General features: G+C 38.8%; 1 protein-coding gene across 3 annotated transcripts in view; it reads left to right on the top strand.

Moving 5' to 3' along the window:
* MID1 (midline 1) overlaps positions 1-27,961 on the top strand; it is a 591,209-nt gene that overhangs the window by 63,974 nt on the left and 499,274 nt on the right. Inside the window, exon 6 of one of the 3 annotated variants that reach the window (XM_073902107.1) lies at positions 7,563-7,755. The exons of the other annotated variants lie outside the window; for them this stretch is intronic. The gene's annotated coding sequence lies outside the window, so the exon portion shown is untranslated. The remainder of the gene's footprint in view (positions 1-7,562; positions 7,756-27,961) is intronic. 3 annotated transcript variants of the gene reach the window in all.

Genomic DNA, 27,961 nt, shown 5'->3' on the forward strand with positions numbered 1-27,961 from the left:
GGGAGGAAACTAAGAAATACAAGATTAAAAAAAAAGAGAGACTCATCTAGAATGTTCTAGGATAATTGAAATTCTTTGAATAGAGGATAGAGATAACAAAGGTAAGGAAATCATCAATAAAATCATTCAAAACAGATTTCCCAGAATTTTGAAGAACATGAGTGTCCTGACTGAAAGGGATTACTAAGTGTCCAGAACAATGGATAAAGTAGACCAACACCAAAGCACATTATCAAGAGATTTCAGTAAGCTGGGGACAGAAAATAGATTCCGCAAGCCCTCAGGGAGAAAAAAAAAAAAAAAACCCAAGTTCATCCAAAGTATCAAGTGTTGGAGGACATCAGACTTAGCAATAGCAATAGTGGAAGCTAGAAAGCAACGGAGAAATAGCACACTCAAAATTCTGAGGATAAACAACCTCAAACATAGAATTCCGTATTCAGTTCCTAAGAAACAAAACTTACTTCCCATGCAGCCCTTTTCAGGAAGCTGAAATGTGCTTCTACAAAAGTATGGAGTTAGTCAAGAAAGAAGAGACATAGGGTTCAGGAAACAGGGACTCCAGCCTAAGAGAAAGGCTAAGGGGATTCCCATGATGGTAATGAAGGGAGATTTCTGGATGACTTCTAGTTATTAGGTATAGTAGTAGGCAGAATTATTCTAAGATGGTTCCCAAGATTCCCACCCCCTGATAAACATATCCTGAATAATCCCCTCCCCCGAGTCTGGGCAGGACCTGTGAACAGGATGGGATATAGTCCCATGATTATGTTATGTTGATGATGAAGGCAAAGAAATTCTGGAGATGCAATTAAGCCCCCTAACCAGTTGAATTTAAGTTAATCAAAAAAGGAGATTATCCTGGGTGGATCTGACCTAATTGGGTGAGTCCTTTAAAAGAGGGACTAGAGATTATAAAGAAGTCCCAGAGATTTGAAGCAGCAGTTTCTATCCTGTTGGCCTTAAAGAAACAGACAACCATTTTGTGGAGAGCATCACCTGGCAGGGAATGGTGGCCGGCCTCAGTTCTGTAACCACAAGGAACTGAAGAGCCACAGGCGTTTGGAAGGAGATTCTGTGCCTCAGATGAGAACACAGCCCTGGCCATCACCTTGATTTCAGCCCAGTGAGAACCTGAATAGAGAACAAGTTATGCCAAGCCTAGACCTCTGGCCCAGGGCAACAGTGAGATAATAAATATGTATTATTTTAAGCCAGTAAATTTGTATCAGTAGATTGCTAATGCAGGTGCAGATAGCAGTCAGTCCAGATGGGAGCAGCTCAGGATACTGGAGGGATTTATCCAAAGATGTAAAATTGTCCCAGTGTTCTGAAAGATGTACACAACTTGAAGATAATTAGAATGTATATTGGTAGTAAGTATACACAAAACTAAGCAATCAAACACAAGACCCTTGGTAACTTTAAGAAAAAACAAATTTTTCATGAGAAAATAGTCATAGTATATAACATGACTCAGTTATAAATAGGATTTACAGAGTCATAATAATGTAAAACCCAAATTACATCCTAAGCAAAATTACATAAGTACTGTAGAGGAGGGAAAAGTTCCTTGATCCTTTTTGGGTCCCTGACTGAGTCTGAAAATTAGATTGACAAAGACAGATTAACAGAACAGCTTACAAATTTATTTAATGGAAGTTTTATGTGACACAGGACCTTTATAAGGAAATGAAAACCCAAAGAAATGGCTGAATCTGAGTGTTTACATGCTAGGTTTGGCGAAGTCGTGGCAAAAATGTGATAGGACTTAAAGGGGTATATGCTAAGTGTGTTATCTGAGACAAAGTGTAGCAAGTCCTCTTTGTTCAGATTCCTCTCCGCGTCTCTTTGTCTTCAGAGATAAAGCTGCTCCTTTCCTCCAGGTATGGGAAGGACACCTGTCACATGTTTCTCTGACCAGCTTCTGGGAAAGATCAGAGAGCTGTCCCTGCATGTGCCTTTTCTCAGAGTCCTTCAGCTGGAAATACTCAGTATGGCAAGGTGCCATGTTTTGGGGTAGCATGTCCTAAACTCTGTTAATACATTGGAGGGTTGGAGATGGGAATTGTATGTGGGAGTAGGGGTGCCAGTGAGATGGAGCAAGAACAAAAATCATCATCTTCCTTGGTAGAAGTAATAGCTAATGACCAGGACTAAAAAATTTAAGAGTAGCAATATATGTCTATCACAGTGGCTGTGGGAATGAAAAATTGGAGTCGAGGAGGCAGGTAACTTCTGTAATCAGCTATTACTATGGACCTTGCTAAAACCTGGGGGAAGTACTTGACTTTTTAAAATATGTGAATGTACACATTGGACAAAAGTGAAAATGCATCTAAAGCAAAGAATTGAATATTCAATAGAATAATTTAAAGATAGCTAAGATTGGTTCTTGAAGTGACATTTTCGCTTAATCGCATTTTCAAATCCCTCCCCCTTATGGGCTATTTATAAATGAACAAGATTATAAGTGGTAAAGTTCAATTAGCTTATTCCATGTGTGAACAAATGCCACAAAAGAAAAGACTTTCTTTTTCCCAGTCACCTGCATTTCCCTTGAAAAATGACCCTCAGGAAGCTAACCTGACCAAGTAAACAAGAGCTGCTACTTGTCAATTTTTAGCACATCATAGAGTGAGAAGATTGTTTCTGTTTACCCTTCTGTCCCTGAGAGTAATTAAAATATATGTGATGGGGCACCTGGGTAGCTCGGTCAGTTGAGCATCTGACTCTTGGTTTCGACTCAGGTCATGATCCCAGAGTCATGGGATTGAGCCTCGTGTCAGGCTCCCTGCTCAGCATGGAGTCTGCTTGGAATTCTTTCCTCTTTCCTCTCCCTCCCCCTCTGTTCCTTCCCTGCTCATGCACGTGCATGTGTATGTGCATGGGCTCTCTAAAATAAATGAATAAATAAAATCTTTAAAAATATTAAAATACTTGTGATATATTAACACCCTCTGTCTGGTGAAAGATCACACATTTCAGTGTTTGTTTCTTCAGTAATCAGCTTCTCATTTGGAATAGTGGGAATCTAAATTCATGTTTCTCACACTTTGCACTCTCCAGAAGCTACAATTTAGCTGGATCAAGGAAGAGATGTATTGTGCTGGTTGCTGCATTCTCTACTGAATAGTGTTCACTAGCTGTGCACCAGAATTTGGCGTGCACCATTTGCTATTACAAGCACTTGCCCTGCAAGTTCCTAAACCTTGTTAAGCAGCTATTTCCATCCCTGTACAAAGGATCGCTTAAATGAGATAAGTAGGCAAAGGGCTTACACGCAATGACTAGCACAAAGTCAGAAATCAAGAAGCATTAGCTGTTGTAATTGTTATTCAAGAGAATACAGATGTCAATAGCAAGCCTTTATAGTCAATGTTTAATAAATGTAATAATGAAATTCTAACTTTAACTCAGTAGGAGCTTTTCAATTCTGTAGATGGGATTTTCTCATCCACTCCAAGAGGTAAGTGGAAAATTGATCCATTTCTATCCTCTTTCTGAAATTTAAACTTATAAAGCATGGTAATTCATATACTTTTTTTTTTATCCGTTTCAATCTGTGCAGTTAAAAGGAACTTTTGATGTCAGGGGCAGGTATATTCATGAAAAATGCGACTTTTCAGATTCAGAATTTAATAACAAATTTTGTTGAAAATTCTCAGCCTCTTCAGGGAGTTGATAGGGAAATTGTGTTAGATAGCCACTGATTTCTCATTCTCAGCAGATACGAAAGAATTGATCTGACTTTATCTAGAAACCCATATTACCACATATGGTTATTATTTGTGTGTATGCAACAAGAGGAGGTGCTAAAGATTTATTTTTATAAAAACTTGATTCTTTAGTCATTAAGGCTTTGGTCGGGGAAAAAAAGAGAGAGAATGATAGTTTCCCAGTTCAGACTTTTACAATCACTTTTACCCATTTATTTCTTGCTGAAAAACAAATTTTAAAGGCCAAATATCTGTGCTTTCATTTTTCTGAGTGATAAATTTTTAAAAATTGCTTTCAGCAGAATGGTCATTTCTCAGGAAAAAATTCTCAACACAAATGTAAAGAATAAGAGCCCATAAAGGCAGTAATCTTTTGTTCTGTGTTGTTGTTGTTGTTGTTGTTGTTCCATTGCAGTCCCATAAATACCCACGAATTAAGACCTTTGGAGCAGGGACTACTAAGTTGAAAATTTCCCTAGACTGCTTTCTTCCTTTAATAAGCCCATGGAAACTCAATGCAAATTCTGTTACCACAAAATCTATGTGCAAAGTCCAAATTTTAGAACAGTTGTCAGGAAATTCCAAAGGTTCTACAGCCCAATTACGTGGGTGTTGTGGCCTGAATGTAATTGTTCTATCCCTCTCTCCCTTGTAAATTTATACCTTCAATGCGGTTCTGTTCATGTGGTAAAAACTGTGTCAGAATTTGCCCAGGGTATGTAATTTGGCCAGGTTCTCATTGCTCCCCAAATCCTTAACCAGGCATTTCCTGACGTTTGATTTTTCACCCTTTAAACAATTTTGCATTAATGCATACCATACAGAATATCCACTTGACAGAAGAGGAACAAACTGAGGATAAGGGTATTTATAAACACATGGCATCCACAGAACACAGTTCAATAGAGCCAGGCTTGCTGTGTGAATAAATACGCTTTTTAAGGCAGTCAGCTTGTCCTTTTAAGCATGACGAGAGAAAGAGAAAGACACATCTTGATTTTGTATTTTGTATAAAAGCTGTGCTAAGCTTGCCTCATTTATCATTCAGTTACAAAGTGGAAACTTGGCCTTTGTTCACTCACAACTCTAATTTTTCAAGAAAGCGTGCACAGATTTGAACAACTCCCACTTCTTGTGAACAGTCAACATGACACCCTAAGTTTTTAGAACTTGGGAAAAAAATTTTTCACAAGATAAGGAAACAGTTCAATTTGGAGATTCAAACCCTTAGATACTGGAGACCTCCAGAGGGGATTTGGAATCAAGAGAGACCCAAGATTTCCACAAACCACAGTTAAAATCAAACTAGTTCCAATGTGGTACACAGTGGAATTGCTGTTAACATAATCAGTTAATACCACAGTGGACTTAAGGAATATCTTTTCTGTACAACCGTAGGAAACTATGATTGCTATCTAATAGAGTGGGGTTTTTTTTTCCTGTTTCTTAAGCGAGTTCTCTTCCCACTTCCTCACTCCCTGACCCTCTCCCCTACTCACCCTTTTCTCCCTCTCTCCCTATTTCAGTTTGCCAAGTGGGACAAAGTTGGCCAGAGATGGGGGTCACAGCTGCATGTACTTTCCACCCTCTTTCTTCTCTTGTCTGAATCTTCCTATTTCAGAACCCCAACTCTGTGGATTCACATTCTCTTGGCACTTGGATTCCCCCTTGCCTCTGCCACATGGCCATCCAGCCTCTATATGCTCTCTGATGGGGCAGCTGGCAAAAAGAAGGGCCATCACCTCCTTGATTCACAGATCTGATCATTTAATCGGTCATTCAGTCATTATTTATTGCATACAACCATGTATCTGGCATGTGGATTGCAGTCGCTGTGATGGCTGGTGTTTTTCTAACTTACCCTGACTCTCCTACAGCTCCCTCCTCGGGGCCCCGTGCCACAGCCGGACATGGTGAGCATGCTCGCACTCATTTTCGTGATCCTGGATTCCCAATTTTGTTCCCTTAGCCTTAGGAAACTGTCAGAAGTTCTGCTCAATTTCTCAGCCTTTCAGTCCCTTCTTTTGGACTTGACAGATGGCCCTAAGGGAGAAGGAACACCCAAATGGCAGGCTTACCTCTGTGCAGTTCTGTTTCCAGTTCCTTGACCTTAAAATTGTTTACTCCTTTGTAAGCTGTTTAATGCCTTAAATCAGCTGTTTTTATGTCATGTCCAGCTGTTCATAGGGGGATGGGTGGTTCCAGTGATTTAGTCTGCCATTACTGGAACCCTTTACCTTTTAAGATTCATTTCCCGCGTTCTTCCTTATATCTCTGATACCCCTTCCTTCTAGGTAGACTTCATCATGTCATCCTCTGTGCCAGCAAACTCCTGGGCACATGTCTGATTAGAGACGGTATTAATTTTATAATAATTTAGCATCTGTTGCTCCCAATAGACAGTTGACATGTGAAGGGCACCATTTATATCTAACCCATTTTCATGTTTCCAGTGCCTAATGTTGATGCATATAGTAGATGTTTAGTAAATGTTTACTAGTGGAAGTAGTCGGCATTTCATGTAAATTTCATGTGTTTGTAAATTCAGTGTCTCAAACAAAAATCATGTAACAGCTACTGTCCCGGAAGAAGGGAAACAAAAGAAGGGGCAAAGCTTATGTGTCTCTTTTAGCATACTTGAGACAGGGAAATTTTAAAAAGCAAGTGTCTTGTTTGGTTTTGTCAAAGGAAAGATGGGAAAATAGGAAAGGAGAATTACAGTAACTATCAAGGTTAGGAAGGGCTTGGAAAGGAAGGAAAAAACCTTATACACTGACTGAGGGGAAAGATCTTCCAAGATGCTAGCCTGTTTACATTGTTCAACCTCTGCAGTGTGCCTCTGTCCTCCAAAGGACCATCATGTGCTACCCAAGTAGCTGCCTCTAACGTTATGCATTTGTCCAATGCCTGGTAAAAATGGACGTTCAAAAGGAGTTTGCGCTATTGTTCTCAGAGTTATCCATCTCAGTATTTAGGTTTTCTGCGTGGATATTTGATCAATGAATTTTGTAGAAATATTTAAGAGTACATAAAACAATAAGTATACTTTTGGCATAAGCTGTAGATGGGAAAGAATTAAGGAAATATCAATTTTTCCTCTTAGTGGAATAATAAGATAAAAATTGCCTGTTTGCAGTACATTAATTACTGCGCACAGCATAAGCAGATGGAATTTGCGTGGAATTCTTAATTAATAAAATAATATGAAGAAGTTTATACCACAAACAGAATGTTGCCATGAAAAACCATTGCCAGACGTGATGTTTTATTTCTTCAGCTCCTAGATTATGAAGCAAGTAGAAAACAAACATGAACAAGGGTAAAAGGATGAGAATTTGTCCTTTTTTTGAGGATTTTATTTGTTTATTTTGGGAGAGAGAGCATGCAAGCAGAGGGAGGGACAGAGGCAGAGGGAGAGAGAGAATCTCAAGCAGACTCCACAGTGAGCATGGAGCCCGACACGGGGCTCGATCTCAGGACCCTGAGATCATGACCTGAGCCTAAATTGAGAGTTAGATGCTTAACTGGCATCCAGGTACCCTGAGAATTTGTCTTTAAAATAAAAATGTAAAAGTATCAGAGGATTCATGCTAATTGTTCTGTTCTCTATTATAAAATACGTAAAGGAATAAAGGTATATGACCACTCATTTTTACCATTTTGTTCTTGTCCCCCTTTCTCAGTTTTTGTCTCTATACCTTCTCTATACCTCTAAGAAAATTGGCACATAGACAGTTTCCCTCTGTTTTTTAAGAATGTCCCATTCTCAGAATAGTACTATCCCACAATGTTTCTTAAGTCAAATTTTACAGTAAAAAAAAAATGAACCTGCCATTCTTATAGGATCAGTAAGCCGCGGAAATCATCCTGTGACAGTCTCTGAAGTTGCTCTTCAAATAATGAGGGAAGCCAGCTTCACCATCATCTATTCATTCAGCAAACTTCTCATGTTAAAAAAGAAAAAACGAGAAGGAAACCTATAAGCGCTATGAACCTTGACACGTCAATCTTGTATTCTCTCCAACGAGTCTGAGAGGTAGGTAATACTACCTTCTTAGAACCAAGGAAGCAAGGCTTCTGAGAAATGTAATATCTTATCCAACGCAAGGAAGTGAAAGAAGAGAATCAGAACACAGACGTCCAAAATCTCTGCTTTCCCCACTTGACCACACTGGTTTCAGTCCTGAGGCAGGGCGTGGATGGGTCACGTTCCTGACACCTGAGAAGGTGAACTCCTCCAATATAATGCAAAATAAAATAATGCCAAACCCTAAAATAAGTGCAAAAATGTCCCATGATGTTTTACATTTTCCCCAAGGTAATGATTTTATTTAGTTATTATGGAAATATCAGTAATCATGTATTTTCCAAGAACCCCCCCCCCCCCCCCCCCACACCCTTTTCCCTCCCTCTCTCTCTCTGTGCTGCTTTGGTGCTGTCATAAGCACGTGTTTTGTTTTTCATTTGTGTGGTCTGGTAGCAGGCAGGATTGGGAAACCTTTCCTCTGGAGCAGAGGTTCTGAGGTAGTTTATGGACGACTAAGTGGCCAATAGATGAGCTAGAGCTGTTGATGAGAGCCCTGGAATATGTGCAAAAGGCTGTGTATCCGGGCACTTTTCTGGAGTGAAGGCCAGAGCTTTTGTTGCCATCCCCAATAGACGAAGAGCCACTGCTCTAAAAAGTTGGGCACTCTAGGAATTCATTAAGAGCAGGAGAGAAGGGCGCCTGGGTGGCTCAGTCATTAAGCGTCTGCCTTCGGCGCAGATCATGGTCCCAGGGTCCTGGGATCGAGCCCCACGTCGGGCTCCCTGCTGGGCGGGAAGCCTGCTTCTCCCTCTCCCACTGCCCCTGCTTGTGTTCCCTCTCGCCATATTTCTCTGGGTCAAATAAATAAATAAAATCTTTAAAAAAAAAAGCAGGAAAGAAAACTGAAGAACAATTAAAGAGAGGATTATTCAGATTGCTTTTATCAGAGAAATGCTAGACATTTCACTCATCCACTTTTATTTTTTTTTTAATTTTTCTTTAAATCCCAGTTAGTTACCCTACAGCGTTATATTAGTTTCGTGATTCCGCACTTCCGTCCATCACCCGGTGCTCGTCATGACAAGTGCGCTCCTTCATCCTCATCACCTACTTAACACCCAGCTGCTTTTAAATTAAGAACGAGGATTAAAAAATTCTATGCAATATCTACCAAAAATTAAGGTAATTTGTGCTACCTTATATGTACACAACTTTTCTCCATACCCAGCATGGTTCCAAGCATTTTACCCACAGCCTCACAAGAACCCAGTGAAGTTAGTATTATCATTTCCATTTTAAGATATTTCATAAATAAAAATATATCCTAGCTCTATATTACTACAGTCCATAATGGTGAAAGGTAGAAGAGGGGAAGGGAAACAAAGAGAAATAGGAAGGAAAATAGAGCAAAGGACAGGTGATGGATGAAAGGGTGAGGGAGAGAAATCTAATACTGAAGTGCTGTAGGAAGAAAGAGAAGTCCTAACTATGTAGAGACTGGCGCGACCATAGCTGTAAAAACACAATTCTGCTATTTGCCAAAGCCACATGCACTAACAGATTAATCATTTTAGAAGAAAAAAGAATATATAAACGATTAGATTTAAAACACGTATAAACACTGTCAAAATTTATTAGGAGCAGTGTTTGAATTTCAGCCCAATATTTGGAAGTACGGACATTTCTGAAATGTTCTCTTTTCTTCATCTGATGGTGAAAATGCTTATTCACACACTGTAGAAACAGCCTGAGAAAATAGTAGTTTCATTGAATAAACATTCATCTCCCACCTGGTCTTTTGGACTTTAATTAATGGTCCCTCATAGCTCGCCCTGTACACTGGTAAAATTAAGCCAAGAACTGTATGGAGACCACAGGTGAATGCTAGTCCATCCTTCCTTGCTTGCCAAGTCTACCATGAAATTAAACCCGGGCTGTCGTAATTGGAAAGTAAATGATCTGTATTGTACTCTAGTGCTCTCAATATGTTTAAAGTAGCCCTGTATACTACTATGATAATAAACATACTACTGTAGGAATTTAAACTGGATTCTTTCTGCTCTTTTAAAAAAAATTTAACCAGCAAATTTTATTATGTTAAGAATTTATAAAATGTTAAGCTTCACTCTTTTTTCTTTTTTTTTTTTTTTTACTGTAGTGTAGTTGACACACAATGTTACATTAGTTTCAGCTCTCCAACATAGGGATTTGAGCACTCTGTATGTTGTGCTATATTGACCACAAGTATAGCTACTACAGTGAACTCATTTAGCACAAAGAAGTTCACAGGATTTTCCTATGAGATTATAAGAGGTTTGTTACACGAGAGGAAATGGATGATTCAGGCTCAGCATCAAGCTTCTCATTTTATGTTTTCATCTTTAAAAATGTGGAGAAAAGAATGGATTTAAATATTAAAATTGAGTTTGTTTTTCTGCCTTTGTTCTCAGTGATCAGAGTGGCCCTAGGATGTATCTTTTCTGAGTGTTTTCTAATATATTTCGTATTTGTTGCCACGAAGCCTCCCCTACCTTATTCCCTTTGCCTGCATACACCGTCTGCTCTACAAGACTGCAGGGCCGTGGAATTGCACAACTTGGGGGACAGGGGTGGGAGACGACGAGTTGGGCCCTATGTGAATTGTCTCACGGAACTAACTGATTCATAACAATTAGTTTTGACTAAGTGACTATCAAAGATCGATGTTAAATACCTTGAATTGGCTCCAAATGACCAATTTTTTTTTCAAAAATTTAAACATATATATTTCAAAGAAAGAAAGGAAACTTGCTTATTTGCTATTCTCTTTATGTTCACTTATAAAAATACGTACTCCCTACTTGCCTGTTCCTTCTCATTGGACATAGACTGTTGTCACAATCAGCTCATGAAGCTGTCAGCAGGTCCATGGAGACCGCTTTATGATGTCAAAGTGAAGGCAAAGTAACATCGATACAAATCCCATGGTTATTAACAAAACAAACAGAACTCATTTTAAATGACTTTAACAGTTGAGGTCCCCTTTCTGGACTCTCCCCCACTACTGTGTTTCCATTTCAAAGTCACATCTCTGTTAATAATATCATGGGATTCTGAATTCAAATTGCTTGTGCTTTGCTAAACTTGGGAAGACTCATGCTAGAGTTCCAATTTCCCTCGGGCATATTAGAAAACAACAAACTATTTAAAGGTTTTTAAATATTGGTTAGACCCACTGTGCATTACAATGCTATATTATTGCATCCGAGTTTAAAATATTCCCTGGAATTGGGGCTATTGAGTAAAAGAGAACTCAGCTAAACATGTATCGCTAAAATATTTGCAGATAAAGAACATTTGAATTAGGACTTCTCCAGTTTTTACTCTTTTATTAAGTGCTTACCAAATGCCAGACATTGGCTACGTGTTAAATAAGGAGAAGAGAATAATGCAAAAAAGGATCAGGAGCACCCATGACACTCAAGGGTTTTATGGAGTCTAGGAGTGAGGGAAACCCAGACACACAATTCCAATATAGCATGCCATGGCACAGGTATGCTCTGTGAAATTGGGAGCCCAATGCCTGAGGGAACGTGATGAATCTTAGAAGGAGAATATTAATTTGGCCATCAAAGAGGAAGGATGTAGTGGGTGGTTGCTGCCTAGATCCATTTACACACCCTTCTAATAATTGGGAAACTCCTTTACCTCCCAAAATAGAAGGCAAAAAAACTCTCCCCAGCCTCATTTGGAGCTAGACACTCGCCCATGACCTAGATTTCAGCAGTCAGAGGTGCCCATAGGAAATGGTGATATAGAAGTGAGCAACAGAAGTAGTAAGTATGTGGGATTTGTCCTCTGGAGCCAGAAGTGAAGTTTTGGTGTGAGCTGTGCAGGAAAGGGGAAAGCGGTGATGTGAGCGTGAGTTGGAAGAGAGTAGAACAGTTGGGTATTGTTTTTGGCTTCAGAGTAAACAAGCTGGCCCCTGGTTTTCCTGAAGATTCTGTAAGTTTCCCCATACCACTCAGATGGGGAAGATGGCGTGAGTGACTAATATCCTATAATAAAAGTCTTTTTTTGCTAGAGCAGTTTTGGTGTGGACCCAGGGATCTCGACCAATAGAAATATGTAGGTATTTATGGTCCAGACTAGGTGGAGGGAGAAGGATGTTCAAAGAAAAGGAGTTAGAAGCAGTAGACTAAGTTTGGTATATGACAAGGGTGGTTTCAATTGGATTACTGGTGGTAAGGCTGCAGTAGGGAGAAATATAAGATGAAATTAAAGGAAGGTGGTATGAGACTTTGGGGGAATTAGGATATGATTCTGATTAATCTAGACGTTCCCTCATAGAAAATAGGGAACCTCTAGGAGATTTTAATTGGAAAACTGACAAAGATATTTTTGACGTATTTTCAAGCAAGAATTCGGGTGGCAGTGGGAGGAGGCAGAAGTGAAGAATTGTTCATGTTGGGAAAACCAGTTTGCAAGTTGATAGCATAGTTCACGTGGAAGATAATGAGGCCCTCATGTGATAGTTACAGTGAAGAATAGAATGGGGGTGGGGTGGGACTGTGAAATCTTTAGGGGGAGAATCGGTAGAGCTTTATGACATTGAAAGTGATGGATAATGAGGGAAAATAAAGATAACTCAAGTTTTCTAACTTAAGTTACTAGGTGGATGGTAATGAAATTTATTGAGATAGGAAGTATAGTGGAAGAGGCAAGTCCTGAAATGAATTTGGTTTTAGAAATGGTGAATTTTAAGTACTTGAAAGAGAAACATAGTTGGGAGATCTTTAGAGTGGTCAGTGTTGCAGCTAAAATTTGGAATCATTAGTACTTAAGTGATAGCGGGAGTCATGGACTTGGATAGAGTAAACATGGGAGAGTGTGCAGGGACAAAGGAGCAGTGATCTGAGTAGGGAGCTGGGGAGGTGTCATCTCAAGGGGCAGAAAGAAACCAATAAGGGAGACAGAAAACTGGAGAAGGCTCATCAGTGAGGTAGAAAGAAAACCAGAGGAGGTGCTCAAACAGACTTGAGTCTTTTAGTTGTTAGAAATCCATGGCTTTATTTTAACTCACCTTAACATGAAGGCTGTATTATCTTATAAAATATTTTCTTTTCACTGGAATATTCCACACAGCATACATTGGAATGTCAGCTACTAATTCATCTTGCAAACATCGTATTCAAGGTTTTAGAAGGTATAATGTACATAAAATAAATACAATAGAGCAAGCGTGAAGCACATGGGGTGGGTGTCCTGAGATTGGTGATTGGTGTTAACTTAGCTTTCTGATTGCAAGGAACCGAGCCTCTTTAATTTACCTCAAGCACACCCCACATGGTCCTCTCCTTATGAAGTCTCACCTTACTCTGGATTTCTATTCCTTTCACTACTCACTGACCAGTGGTGTACCAAAGTCAGGGGCAGGGCAGTCAGTAGTATTTTATCACTGACATTGTTTGGAATCGCAGGTGCATGGTAATAATGAAAACAAGACCAGCTGTTAGCCAGTTTTAGTATTCTTTTTAGATTATCTGTAGATAATGTACCCTCTTTTATCTGCATTCGGGGTGGATTGCTGCCCTGTAGCCGCTGCGGCTGGTTCATTCTTTTCCCCCACCTCATCTGTCTTTTCCTTACCTCATAGCTTCAGCTTATTTATGACTTGTGTATCCTCCTAACCACAGCTTCTGTGTTCATTGCCTAGGTTGCCAAGAATGGCTACCCAGGTTCTGTACTACACAGCGCTGGGGGTCCTGCTTATGGCCCTTCTTCTACCTCACTGCCTTTTAGCTGAGGCTTTTGATCATTCTAAAGAGCAGGAAGGAGAATCCAACAGTTCCTTTTGGATTTACTAATTTAAATTTCAGGGGACAGGAATCTGATTGGCTTGACTCTCTTTTTCGTGGTAGGCCACGTGGAAGGATTAACTCCATTGAATCATGGACCCATCTTGGATCTAGTAGGTGATCACCCTGTTGCATCTTAAACCAATTCCCATGAGGGGAAGCTTGCACTTAGAAAGAAGAGAGTTAGACATGCATTGGCATACTAGCGGAAACTTTTTTGTTACTTAGTTTTTCATTTATGATACAGATTTCCTACGAAGAAAATTTTTGTAGAGGGTCTCCTCTGCAGAAAACAGGCAGTCTTCATTTTTGTTTACAGATTTCTGAACAGTTAAACCCACAAACAATTCCTTATGGTAAATGACAGCAGACAACCTGAAGAGTTTCCTTATGTAAGTACTACCCTCAAGGATTTTTGGAAAGGCAACCAAACCAGCATAATACTGATAGTCCAGATACCTTAGTTTGAGCTTTCAACAGATGACCTAAAATAAGAACATTCAAGTCTACATGTTCACATGATTTGAAACATTTAGCACATGTACAGAAACCTTTCTTTACAGAACTTGATTGAGGTTAGCAGTCATTTTTTTTAAAGATTTTATTGATTTATTTGAGAGAGAGCATGAGTGGGGGGACAGGCAGAGGCAGAGGGAGAAGCAGACTCCCCGCTGAGCAGGGAGCCCAACGTGGGGCTCGATCCCAGGACCCCGGGATCACGACCTGAGCTGAAGGCAGTTGCTTATCCAACTGAGCCACCCAGGCACTCCAGCAATCCCAGCAATCATGTTTTCTAACCAGGGAATTTTAATCACAGTCCTTCTAGTGACTCTCAGCATTGGCAATAGCCTCAAAAGACCACAGTCAGCTTACTTCCTCTTTTTAGATTTTTAGCTCTTGAGTGCATTGACTCCCCGTCTGTGATTTCTGAATACTCAGTTTCCCAGGCTCTCCTACTGGCACATATTTCTCCGTCTTGGAGAATGCCAGGAGGAGGAAAATATTCTCCGTTCTTTTATTATTATTATTATTATTATTATTATTATTATTATTATTTTAAAGATTTTGTTTATTTATTTGAGAGAGAGAGAGCAGGGGGAGGGAGAGGGAGAGAGAGAGTCCCTAGCAGACTCTGTGCTGAGCACAGAACCCAATGGAGGGCTCGATCCCACAACCCTGAGATCAGGACCTGAGCTGAAACCAAGAGTCGGACACCCAACCAACTGAGCCACCCGATGCCGCTCTCCGTTCCTTTAATGTGCTATTGCCATTTTGTCCCATCTTACCTGGAATCATCTCTGTACTCTCCCTCTGCCCCCTAAATCCAAAGAGGAAGGGGACCCTTACCCCATTTGTTGATATGAGAAATCACCACCAATATCACATCCCATGCCCCTTCATCCTACATTTACTTGGCATTTCTCCTGGTAGTTTATACAATGAATCCCAAGCAGAATGACCCTGATTACATATAGGTTTGTAATGGTAACCAACAGCACCTATGTAATTGTTCAGCAGCCTTCAGTACAAACCCAAGTGTGGGGAAAGTAAAGGACTGCTACAGGTGGAGGTTGCCAGAAGTGGACATAGGGAACATTCAGGGCTTCCAGGAGAGCCAAAGAAATAAATGACCCTGGAATCCAAATTGGAAAGGGCAGTTTATGAATTTATTTATTCCTTCCGCTGATTATTGTGTGCCTGTTTCTCACCAGAGCCTGGTGACTCTTCTACCCCCAGGTATTTGCTTTTTTTTTTTTTTTAAGAAAAGATTTAAGAAAGGAAATGACAGCCTTCAAGCCCAACTCCTTGACTCTCTGCTTTCCCAGACTCCCTCTCCCCTATTCCTAAGATGGTCTTGCAGTCTCTGGCCTCTGACTCTCCAGTCTCTGAAATGCATTTGATTCTTCTATTTTGTGTATTGAGTTGCAGGGAAGAGCTGTTGTTCCCCTACTTTATTCCGTTTTGGACTAGGTGAAACCTTCTTTCCCGGATTTATATTATAACGAGCATGCCCCTCAGTAAACAAGAAAAACATCAGTTACAGTAGAAACCAGTCAGGTGGGGAGAGAGGGAACAGGGCGGGTGTGACAAGGGAAGAAGGAAGAAAAAGGGGGAATGAAGACAGAAACAAAAAGAAAAAAGTTTTGAAAAGCTTGACACACAAGAAATGAGAGGAATTAATTTTGGCTGAAAGGCTATGGGGAGAGGTCATTAGGAAGTCTTGAAGATTTTAAAAATGATAGTATCTGAATCTGGAGAGGTGAGAAAGGCATTAGGCATTGCTGGAGGCCGTGTGAATTTGGATGGCCCTTTTGGCAAGAATCTAGAGTTTGGCAAGAGCCTTAGAAATACTTATACTGTTTGGCTCAGTATTATACTTCCGGGAATAAATCCTTTAAAATATTTCTAAATTTTAAAGGAAAAAATAAGTTTTTGTAGAAAAATTTCTTCTCAGTAATGTTTGCATAAGAAAATAATGGATGACAACCGGTGTTGACTAACAATAGATACATGATTAAATAGTTTTAACCATTAAGTAATTCCTGTCACTTGGTTGAATATTAGGCAACCAATGAAAATAGTGATTTTGAAGACCATGTAATATAGAAAATGCTTATATTGTCATAAAAACAGGCTACAAAAAGGCTATATGACCCCAATTATGTTTATAAATGAAGAAAAAATGTCTATGATAAACACTGAGAAACACACCAGTATATTAATAGTGGCTGTGTCTGAGTAGTGAGACTACAGGCTGCTTATGTGGTTTTTCTTTCTTTTTAACAAATGCATTTTTAAATGGTATTATTTACATGTGATAAAATTCACCCATGTTTAATATGCAGTATGATGCACTGTGTGGTATTGTATATAATCAGTTGTCACCACACTAATCAAAAAGTTTCCCAGTGCCTTTTCAGAATGAATGTCCTCTCCCCACCCCTGGCCCCAGACAACAGTTCCGTCATTAAAATTTTGCCTTTTCTAGAATTTACATAAATTATATCATATAGTATATGAGATTATAGTTTTTGAGTTTCAATCTCCTTTTAAATTGTTTCTTCAGTGAGCACATTGAAACATGATTTGAAGCTAAAATAGAGATTTCAACTGTGTTTTCTAGGTGGATAAAATAAGTCACAAAGTAAAAATTTTCCCTCTCAATGGGAATAGCTATAAGTATTCATTTCTTTCATGTCTTAGTACATGGGCTACAGCTTCTATGACAGTTTTAGGAAGTGTGGTGCTTTTGGACATCCTGAATTGCTCTTGATTTCCATGAGAATGCATTTGTACTTACAGTTAAGTATGAGACTGTTTTCCTAACAGAGATGTTAATTATGTTACAGAAATAGTCCTATATTTCTGGATTCTAGGATTTTTAAAAATTGGAAACAAGTTGAATTTAATAAAATACCCCCTTACCATTTATTTGAAATCATGTTTTTCTCCTTGGACATATTCAAATGTTTAATCAAAATAATAAAATTCCTAGTAGTAAATCTTAGATAAATCCCATGTCTTCAAAGTGTGTCATTCAAATAATATACAGCAGTTGTTTAGTACTCTTTTGATTTGCTTTTTTCAATGTTGATTTTTGCCTATGGGCTTATGAATATTTTAGGCTATAATTTTCTCTATAATCTATTCTTGTTGGGTTTTTAATCAGCCTTATGTTTACATATTTCTTATGGTCTGAAATGTTTTTAGAACAGCAGTATTCCATCTCTTGAAGATTCGATAGAACCCATTTGTAGAACTCTGTAGACATGGTGGAACCTCGGGGAGATAATTCTTGAAACCGTAGAAGAAATTTTAAAAGTTTTTCTTATAACCAGAACTTTTCTATTTCTTCTTTTGTCAATTTGGTAATTTATAGTTTGCTAGAAATAATCCATTTATTATGACTTTTAAATGTGTTGGCATGTAATTATAATACTATTTTAATATTTAAAAACATCTCTGTGACTGTTATATACTGTTATATATATCCCTTTCTCATTTTCACATTTTTTGTGTTTGATACTTAATTTTTTTTTTTTGCCAGAACTTGACTGAGAGTTTTCCCTGTATTTTTTTTTATTTTTCAATTACTCAAGTAATTGGTCTTATAGTTACTTTCTTCTATTTCCTTTCCCTGACTTTTCTTATAATCTTGTTTACTTCCTTTTTTTACGTTTTTATTTTTAAATTTCAGTTAGTTAACACATAGTGTAATATTAGTTTCAGGTATACAATATAGTGATTCATCACTTGCATACAATACCCAGTGCTCATCACAAGTGCGCTCCTTAATCCCCATCACCACCATCTACCTCCCTTCTTGTTTACTTAATTGAATTAGCTCATTCATTTCCATTGTCTTCTTTTATTAATATCAACAAAATCTGTGAAATTACCTTTGGGTATAATTTTGACCCGGCCTGTATATCATGATATGTTGTAATTAGCTTTAATTGTAGAGCTTATTTCCATTATAAATTTGATACAAATTTAGATTAATTCTTTGAAATTTCCAACTTGTTGAATTTTGTGTGTATTAAACTAAAATTTTGTTATGAATTTCTAGTTTGTTGCATTGTAGCCAGGAAAATTTCCACTTTGGGGAAATCTAAAAATAGGGGGGTTTTTGTGTGGCTGATATTTGTAAACATTCATGAATGTGGATACACATTGTAGAGGGCAAAGTTCTATATGTAACTATTAGGTAATTTTAGCAATTAAATTATTCAGATTATATTCTCATTTGTTTTTGGTCTATTTAATATTTCAAGATGATTTATTTTAGAGAGAGAAAGAGCCTGCACACACATGGGGGGAGGGAGAGAGAGAATCTCAAGCAGACTCCCCACTGAGCACAGAACCTAATGTGGGGCTTGATCCCACAACCTCGAGATCACAACCAGAGCCAAAACCAAAAGTGGGATGCTTAACTGACTGAGCCACCTAGATGCCCCTCAAGATTGTTTTATTTTTTCTTAAGATTTTATTTATTTATTCATGAGAGACAGAGAGAGAGAGAGAAGCAGAGGGAGAAGCAGGCTCCCCGCTGAGCAGGGAGCCCGATGCGGGACTTGATCCCAGGACCCTGGGATCATGACCTGAGCTGAAGGCAGACGCTCAACCATCTGAGCCACCCAGGCGCCCTCAAGATTGTTTTATAATCTAACATTAAAACATATACCTTTTAAGCTCTCCTTTTAATTTTAGTAACATCTACTACATATATGCCAAGACCTAGACATGTGCTGTTCAATATCGTAGTCACTCACCACATGTGGCTTTTTTTAATTTAAATTTTAATTAATAAAAATAATTCAGTCAATTTGCTAGTCTAGCTGTATTTCAAGGGCTCAATAGCCACAATTGGCTAGAGTCTACTATATTGGACAGCACAAGTATAGAACATTTCCATTGTCATGGAAATTTCTATTAGCACTGATCTGGACTATTATATTTTATTGTGGATTATACTTTTGGTCAGTGCAATATTGTTATTTTTGTTATATTCTGAATTTAATGTTTTCTTTTTAAATTTAATTTAATTTGTTTATTTTTTTATTATGTTCAGTTAGCCAGCATATTAGTACATCATAAGTTTTTGTTGTAGCGCTCAACAATTCATTAGTTGCGTATAACACCCATTGCTCATCCCAAGACGTGCCCTCCTTATGTTTTCAATTTTTTCTTTTAATTGACTGATACATATTTGCTGTCCTTTTATTTTTAATATTTTATTTATATTTTTATATTTTTAATATTTCTATGTCTTATTCTATATATTCTCTTATAAACAACATATGGTTCTATTACTTAAATTTTTTAAATGAGTCTAACAAATTTATGTTTATTTTTATACTTTTATGTTTGATCTAACATCGTGGTTTATGCTTTTTGAAGCATGTTTTTCTGTTGTCCCTGTTGGTTTCCATCTTTTGGTGCATATGTAGAATATTGGTTAAGATTGGTTAAGACCGTTAGCTCAGGTACATGCTTGCCTGAGCTTGGATCCATTTCAACATTTCAAGAATCAATAGTTCTTAAATTCTTTTTTTAAAAAGATTTATTTATTTATCTGAGAGAGAGAGAGGAGGGGCAGAGGGAGAGAAAGAATCCTTAAGCAGACTTCCTGTTGAGCACGGATACCAATGCAGGGCTCAATCCCAGGACCCTGAGATCATGACCTCGGCCGAAATCAAGAGTAGGCCGCTTAGCCGACTGAGCCACCCAGGTGCCCCCGCTCTTACATTCTTTGTGCCTAAATGTCCTCATTTATAAAATTTGTAAAATGGGTATAAAGTAGTACCCATTTCATGGTGTTATTAAGAGGGCTATAGAAATGAATATCTTGAATGTGCTTGGTACATAGTGTTCATAACTATTAGTAGTTAATTCCTGGGCTGTTTTCCTCTAGAAACACCGAATATATTTTCATTATGATAGTTAGCATTAAATTAAAAAATACAGCCTATATATCTCTAATGATCAGTTTCATAGAGGAAATACAATTATTTGACTCCCACATAAGATGAGGTCATTAGCTTCTTTTTATTTCTCCCTTCTCTTTGTATACACATTTCATAATTTTTGTTGGAATTATCTGAGATTGTAGAGCCACATTACTTAATATCGAAACTATTTTAACTCATAGATATTTGCTTTCAAGAATGATCTGTTGTTTTTGCAAATCTGTAACTTAAGTATTTGATTCACCTCGGATCTAAGTGTTTTCAGTGCTTACCAACAAACCTTTTAAACCTTTCTTATATTCTTTTTCATTTACGTATTCACAGTTTTTAGCCGAACAGTATCATACTGTGTACACTTTGAATCTGCCTTTATTTCCTTAGCAATCTTTGAAAAGCAGAAAGATTCATCCCAAGAGTAAAAAATAGAGTTCAGTTGATATGCCAAAACACGTGAAATATAAATGTCCAACTTTCTCTATTTATTCACATGGTTTGGACCATATAGTTATCTATGTTTGGGTGGTGTCCATTTGGCCATTTCACTATGGGTGTGTCACTCTGTACATGCTTTGCTTGGAAGCTGAAATGCATTTCTTCCCTCCGCTAGGGCGAAGTGTATCATCATATATAATTTCAATTACTACACGAACCTAGACAACTCCAAAGTCTGCATGTCCATTTCTGGACTCTCTCCCTCTTTCTAGTACAATAACTCCAGTTTTAATATGTTATTTCCACAGGTCTGTTATCCATAAGACATGTATTTCTTTATCTATAAATAATGGGATTAGATTAAATGATCTCAAAAGTTTATTCCAGGAATAAACATCTATGATCTGTAAGCTGCTATTCCTTTATTATTCCACCGAGAGTGCTCTTTAAAATTCTTTTAAACTCCTCCCTCTGAATTTGTTCTTTTTTCACTATTGGTCTGGAAGGTAACCCTTATTTCTCTAATAAATTGAACCATACTTCTACTGGAGCCTACAGCCTTTGTAAAACACCCACAATCTTTGATCTCCTCAAACCCGCTCCGCTACAATTAGTGGCTTCAGTATCCAGAGGGAACATCCTCCCCCCACCCATGTTTTGAGCATTCAACTGCTCAACCAGTTCCCTCTTTTTTACTCATCCACACATGCTCTCAACTCTTCAAGTCACCTGATAAGTCACATTTGGGGGCTGCTCAAAAAATGGCATCCTAAGAGCCAGTACCAAGGGTATGAGGGATCAGCTCAAGGGATGGTAGCTTTCCCTTTGTTTCTGTTTTCTCCCTCTTAACGATTTTCAGTAGCCCCTGACCACCTGTCACTGCCTTATTTCTTTCTTAGCTGGTACTCATTTCACTCAGTTTAAGCCATGCCCTTTACCTCAGGAGGACTGGCACCATTTTAGCCCAATAGATGGGGCACATGCCACATTACTGGGAGCACCAAAGAGAGAAGGGTAGACCTCTGAGGCTCAGGGAGTCACTTCCATCGAAGGATGATTACCTGTGGGCCCTGATCTCCAGTGATGGTTTTTGGTGCCAGTTTACTTGGCTAGTCAGAACACCTCTCTCCCTCACGCACACACTCTCCCTCTCTCTCGTTAGCATTAGTTTTGGCCTCTAGAAAGATTTCAGGTCTACGTCCTTAAACTACTGCTGCTGCCATTACTATTGTGAGGGCTACTATTACTGCCACGACCACAGTTGTCATTCTTGTAGCTCTTATTCTGTGACATGAAATGGGCAAAACCCTTCACACACATTATCTCATCTAATCTTTACAATAGCCCTTTTGGGTAGTTTCCACTATTAGCCCTGCTCAAGAGAAGAAGAAACAATCTTAGGGCGGTTAAGTAAATTTCCCAGTGTGTCTGAGCTTGTGGTTTTCAGCTGAGGTCTGGTTGATCACAAAGCCCACTCTCTCTCTCTCTTTTTTTTTAATTTAATTTAATTGTATTATGTTATGTTAGTCACCATACAGTACATCATTCGTTTTTGACATAGTGTTCCATGATTCGTTGTTTTCATATAACACCCAGTGCTCCATGCAATATGTGCCCTCCTTAATACCCATCACTGGGCTAACCCATCCCCCCAACCCCCTCCTCTCTAGAACCCTTAGTTTGTTTCTCGGAGTCCATAGTCTCTCATGGTTCGTCTCCCCCTCTTATTCCCCCCCCCCCGCTTCATTTTTCCCTTCCTTCTCCTAATGTCCTCCATGCTGTTCCTTATGTTCCACAAATAAGTGAAATTTCTCTGCTTGACTTATCTCACTTAGCATAATCTCCTCCAGTCCCATCCATGTTGATGTAAAAGTTGGGTATTCATCCTTCCTGGTGGCTGAGTAATATTCCATTGTCTATATGGACCACATCTTCTTTATCCATTCATCTGTTGAAGGGCATCTCAGCTATTTCCATGGTTTGGCTATTGCGGACATTGCTGCTCCAAACGTTGGGGTGCATATGGCCCTTCTTTTCACTACCTCTGTGTCTTTGGGGTAAATACCCAGGAGTGCAATTGCTGGGTCATCGGGTAGCTCTATTTTTAATTTTTTGAGGAACCTCCACACTATTTTCCAAAGTGGCTGTACCAACTCGCGTTCCCACCAACAGTGTAAGAGGGTTCCCCTTTCTCCACAACCTCTCCAACATTCATTGTTTCTTGCCTTGTCAATTTTTACCATTCTAACTGGTGTAAGGTGGTATCTCAATGTGGTTTTGATTTGAATTTCCCTGATGGCTGATGATGATGAACATTTTTTCATGTGTCTGTTAGCCATTTGTATGTCTTCTTTTGAGAAGTGTCTGTTCATGTCTTCTGCCCATTTTTTGACTCGATTATTTGTTTTTGGGATGTTGAGTTTGAGAAGTTCTTTATAGATCTTGGATATGAGCCCTTTGTCTGTAGTGTCATTTGCAAATATCTTCTCCCATTCTGTGGGTTGCTTCTTTGTTTTGTTGACTGTTTCCTTTGCTGTGCAGAAGATTGTTATCTTGATGAAGTCCCAAAAGTTCATTTTTGCTTTTGTTTCTCTTGCCTTTGGAGATGTATCTTGAAAGAAGTTGCTGTGGCTGATGTCGAAGAGGTTACTGCCTATGTTCTCCTCTAGGATTTTGATGGAGTCCTGTCTCACATTGAGGTCTTTCATCCATTTTGGGTTTATCTTTGTATATGGTGTTAGAGAGTGGTCGAGTTTCATTCTTCTGCATGTGACTGTCCAATTTTCCCAGCACCATTTATTGAAGAGACTGTCTTTTTTCCATTGCACATTTTTTCCTGCTTTGTTGAAGATTATTTGACCATAGAGTTGAGGGTCCATATCTGGGCTCTCTATTCTGTTCCATTGGTCTATATGTCTGTTTTTGTGCCAGTACCATGCTGTCTTGGTGATCACTGCTTTGTAATATAGCTTGAAATTGCAAAGGCCACTCTCTTAACTGCCACCAAGCCCCAAGCTGGAAAATTTCTGCACATAAGCTGACACCCTCTCATTCTGGAGTACTGGCAGATGTTGTTAATAGACTCCTACCTTCTCTCTGCCTAAACCCAGATACCATCTCAGAATCCTTCAGAAAGGGCCTAAGCAACCACTAGGGAAAATCCATCAGGTTTGGCACATGAGCCAAATCTGGGTAAAGCCTGTTTGTGAGGCCTGTTGCACTTGGCACAAAATGGTGTCCGCCCTCTGCTTTTCCATGGTTCTCCTCTGGAACTGAGATGACAGAGGCTAAATTCAAAGCACAGTCACTTGGGAGACACAAGAATATGGAGCCAGTGGCAGACAGTATACTCCTGTCCCTTTTCTTGAATGACACATATTGATGACTGCTCCATATACTTGAACATTGGCATTATATTGTGAAGCCACAAGTAACCCAAATATTTTGTATATATTCTTCCTTAATATTTCTTAAGTGCAGACAGCTCTGTAGTTCCCACACCATTGACCACATCATCTCTCCTCACTGGAATCCATTTTTGTTACTTGGAGAATGGGATTTATAGTACTTAGAATTTTCTGTAACTAGAAAGCTTTCAAATAATGAGATGTACATGTATGAGAATCACCTGGAAGTTCAAGACAATTAAAATTGATACAGTCAAGCAAAGTGAAACTAAAAATGCATGTCAGTATAACCATACCCTTAGAAAAATGTCCATTTATTCTTTGTGTTGGTGTAAAATATGTCAATCCAAGGAGAAGAAGAGATGTCTTCCTGTTATCATGAAGCATTGCCAAAAAGAAAAGATCAATTATTCTCAAGACACATTTAGTTGAGCCTTCTTCCCACATCCTAAATGCTTATGTTTATGTGAGGTATACATCTGTACAATGCAGCAATTGTTTCATCTTTCCCAAACTAATAGAGATGCTAGAAACATCTGGTAGTTGATAGTTAATTCATTTTTTCATTGCACCTTTTCATAGGAAGCAGGGAACGCAATTCAATATATCCCCTGAGAGAGTCTTGCGTTTATGACAGGTGTGTATTTCTTAACAAATCGTTGTTTGACACCATTGCTTCTCCTAAGTCCAGCTGGAAGTACATTTATCTGGCAAAAAAAGAGAGGGGAGGAAAAGTAAAATTTGAAAGGAAGTTGGAGTGTCAGGTGGTTGTTGCATAAAGCATCCAGTTCACTCCAATAATATTTATTCTGCTTTTTTTTTTTTTGCAATTTCCTGTAACTGCCTTTTACAGGTCTGTCACAATGATGACTTTCTCTGTTTTGAACGTTATTCAGGTGCATACTACTAATTTATTTGAGACAGTAAAATGAAGTTTCTTTTCAGCGTGGAACGAGGAATTGATTCAGTGTAAGGCTTGACCACCCCCCCATCCCAGCACAGCATCCCAGCTCCATCTGAGGCTCAGAAAGAACAGAAGGATATAAGATGAGTCACTACATCCTGAATTTTCTGACCCCTTCTTAGTATACCTCTTTGATCTCTAAAGACGTTTTTAGCTCCTTGTGACCCCACTGAGATTATCTCTATCCTCCCTAGCAGTTATGATTAGCTAAGGTTATTTTTACTGAAAACATCTCAGGGCTTGAAGTGGGAGGGTGAGGATGCTGCATTCTTGGTGGAGGGCCCAGTGTTTGGAATTCTTCCCTTGATGTGACATAATGAATCTTAATTGGCCTGCCCTTGGGCCATGGCACAGCAACCCCAGCTGGCTAAGCCTGAAGGACCGGTGCTGTTTAGGGAGAGGTTCACAGGTAGCTCCAAGAAATGCCAGTAGTTGGCAGACAGTGAACGTAGGGCCACCTTGATGGCCAAGAACATGGCATCTACCCTACTGGCTCAGCGACTTCCTCATGTGAAGACTTAGCTTACTAGATAGCTACAGAATATTTATTCAAAAAGAATCAATACTAATGGTGTTTATGTCACTCTCGCTTATCTCAAAACTTCTCAGACTCCTAGGCACTGTTGACAATCTAGCATTGTAGTTTTGTAGTTGGCTTAAAGTATTCTTTCCTACACACACACACACACACACACACACACACACACACACACACACACTGAATGAAGAAAAACTCTTCTGTTAATAGAAACATTTGATTGGTCTCCTTTTAATGTTCAATGTTAGGCAAAATATGATGCTTGTCTACTGGCTCAGTGATTTCCTCATTCGATTTCAGTGATAGGAGCTTGGAATATGGACTATTTCTAATTTGTTCTTGAAGATAAAAATAAAAATAAAAATACATAGAAAATTATATCGTGGATTACTACATCAAAAACTAATGATGTATGGTGACTAACATAACCTAAGAAAATAAAATTAAAAAAAAGAAAGAAAATTATAGAATACAGTACAACAATACCCAACTCTTGTCATCCATTTCTCTCAGGAGTCGTCCAGTAATGAGTTGGTGATAATATTCCCACTGGACTCATGAGCAATAAGGGATTTAATAATTTTACTAAGGTCAATGCTAATAAACAAAGTGGCTATGCCTCCACATTGACTTGCCCAGCTAGTCCTAGTCATATAATTTCACTTAGCACATGAAATTATTTTGATTTCCTTAAAGCATCTATCTTAAAGTGGCAGAGCTAATCCAAATAAGCAATTGGATTTAGGCAGGACCGGGAAGTGGTAGGGTGGCTGACTTAGCTCAGATGACCTCAGTGCCCAGGCATCTCCATCCCTTCAATGTCTTCTCCTACTGATAAGTTTAGGAAGGATTTTGCTCAGTTCATGCTCTTCCATTAGCTGGCATGCCTTCCCTTATCCTTACTGTCACTTAGTGGCTATAAAGAAATGTGTTTTCCTGAGATATCCACTTGGAAGTAGCTTTAATAATTGCAGTTTGTGCCTTCAGTCAGTTTTCTTTTCTTTGTCATTAGGGGTGGTCTGATGGCCTCAAGAATGCTACAAATGTGAGGAATGTGCACACGTCTGGGGCTCTGATGTCAAGGCAATTTCACCTGAACTCCTCTCCCCTTCCTTTGTGACTGGAGTAAAGAGAACTTTAGTAATTAGGTTAATCTCTTTAGGAAAAATTTCTTGATAGAAGTTGTGTGTCAGCACTGGAAAAATCACTACAGAAAGGTATTCTGATTCATCTTGGCCACTCTGTCTTAAAAGTTTTTTTTGTCTTAGAAACCAATGTAATAGATTTTGGAATGACCTAATGAGTGTTATATTTCTTCCATAGCAGGAAAGAGAGAAATTTCTTTTCCCAAGTATGGTCTTCTATTCCTCTTTTCTTTAAGTCCCAAGAGTGGTATTTAATCTTTGAGAACATTATGCTTTGCATATGGTAAAGATTGTTAAAACCATTGGGGAAATTTACCAGGAAATTGGCGCATTTTTTCCTTCTTCCTTTTCTTCATGGAACTAACAATGATCCTAACACTCTGTTTTCTGTGATCTAAGTAAGACTCATAGTAACAGGATGAGCTTTAAGGATTCCACCAAAATCTGTACAAACTGGCTTTGCCCATATCTGCTTGGCCATATGATTGACAGTGGAGCTCCATCTGAGGGAGATGCACCAGAATCACCCAGAGAGTTTGTTTTCTTTTCATCTTATTTTTTTTATTGAGATACAGTTGACACATAATAATATATTAGTTTCAGGTGTACAGCACAATAATTCAGTATTTTTTATTTAAATTCAGTTAGCCGGCTTATAGTTTGTTAAGACCTAGATTGCTGCCTACTACTTGTAGAGTTTCAGATTCATTGTGTCTGGGGTGATCCCAAGAATTTGCCTCTGTAACAAGTTCCCCAGTGATACTAATGTTGCTGGTCCCTGGACCACAGTTTTTGAGAACCCTTGGAGAAGGAGATGAGAGTATATAACAAATGCCCCATAGCCAATATCTGAAGCTGCTCTTCCCTGTGCCAGGGTAACTTGCTATGTTGGAAGAGTTGGAAAAACCTATGCTACTTCCAGGAACTTGCTAATTCTGTCATTACCCTATTAGGATGCTTGAAAAATGGACCAATAATATATTTGCAAAATATGACTCTAGCTTCTTAAGAAATACTCAAGACACCATTACTTTTGTTGTTTTTTGTTCCAATCCTTGTCTTGGAATTGTTGTGTTGTGAGAAAAATGACTATAAGAGCCACCAGGAAAGTAAGCTGTTAGTATGATTTTCAGTTTAACACCTCTTGGAGAAGGACTTGTTTTTCCCATGTCACATGGCCTAAAAGGTTAGTTAACCAGGACAAGCCTTGATGTGTCTGGATTGAGCTAATGAGTAGCTGAACAGTTTACCCTTAAGTGCGGAGTAATCCTCATGACCATATGATATAGCATGGAAAGTAATCAGCAGTTTCAGAAACTGACATCACCCGTCCTATTGTTTTCATTTGACTTAGCTGATAGTTCCTACATGCCTTCAAGGGAGAACTGGACTAATTAGTAGAGGAGGGAGAAACCACCTGGC

The sequence above is a fragment of the Callorhinus ursinus genome, unplaced genomic scaffold (genome assembly GCF_003265705.2).
Source record: "Callorhinus ursinus isolate GAN/ISIS: 27379988/994484 unplaced genomic scaffold, GSC_fseal_2.0 scaffold16, whole genome shotgun sequence".
In the NCBI taxonomy this organism is placed as follows: domain Eukaryota; kingdom Metazoa; phylum Chordata; class Mammalia; order Carnivora; family Otariidae; genus Callorhinus; species Callorhinus ursinus.